This window comes from Mus pahari, chromosome 6, assembly GCF_900095145.1.
Source record: "Mus pahari chromosome 6, PAHARI_EIJ_v1.1, whole genome shotgun sequence".
NCBI classification, from domain to species: Eukaryota; Metazoa; Chordata; class Mammalia; order Rodentia; family Muridae; genus Mus; species Mus pahari.
In genome coordinates this window covers 40,583,748-40,584,876 of record NC_034595.1, presented here as the reverse complement: position 1 = coordinate 40,584,876, position 1,129 = coordinate 40,583,748, and positions in this window count along the sequence as shown.

The following is a 1,129-nucleotide window of genomic DNA, read 5'->3' as shown; positions in this document are numbered from 1 at the left end:
TATCCTTATTGCTAATGTGTTTAATTGTTTAGGGTTCTAAGTATGAGGGAGATCATGTATAGCAATGCAAAACAGATCAAGAAAAAAGATTAGCCTGCCTATATAGCAGAGAAAAGCAAGACAAGAAGAANCTGGGAATTAACTCCACTCATAATAAGCCTCCTATACCAGTCCTGGGNATGATCTCATGAGGAACCTGAAATGACTCTAGAATTAAGTCTCTGAAACACCGCTACTCCTTCTCCTTTTCCTGGACCCTTCCTCTCCACATTTTCTAATTGTCTCTCTGTCCCTCCTCCTGGTCCTCATCTTCCTCCTCCCCCTGGTCCTCCCCCTCCTCTTTGCTCCATCTTCTTTGAACTACTAGTTGTGCATGATACAGCACCATCTCCTGAACATGGGTAATCCGTCTCTGGGGACCCATCCCTGAGGATACCTGAATCTGTTTCTCCACGCAGCCATCAGTGGACCTAGTTCCTTAACTGGAGGTCGAATTGCCTCTATTTTCCAAGCTGATATTTTGTCTGGCTTGTTCTTGTTCATTCAGTCAATGCCACTCTCAATACACATGTTGTGTTTAAGAACACATCTTTGCTGCAGTCATCCACTGCCTCTGGCTCTTCCAATTCTTCTACTCCCTCTCCAAAGATCCATGAGGAAAGTAAATCAGCCTTTTTGCTCTGCCTAGTGACCATCTGAGAGTCTCTCTGCTCATTGGAATGAACTGCAAGAGGTTTCTGTTTTAAGCATTACTTCAGGAACCCTCTCTGTAATGTAAGCCCTAATTTCAAATCAGGTATTGTGATAGTATGAACACAGCATTGCTTTATTCATTCTTATATTGATGGCTCCACATATATTTTAATTATGATACTTCTGAGAAACACATTACTGAAAGTTTTATATGGATTGCATTGACACTGAAGATCACCTGAAAACATAGTCACTTTCATAACATTATCTTATTAATGCCCATAGATCTTGTCCTCATTATCTTAGTACCTAACATTTTTGCTACTACTTTGTCCTTCAGATGACAGGTCAGTTCCTTTTTCAGCTTTCATTTCCAATGACATCATATTTTTGGTTCAGTGCCACAAACCCACATCAGGGTTTCCTTTCTAGGAAA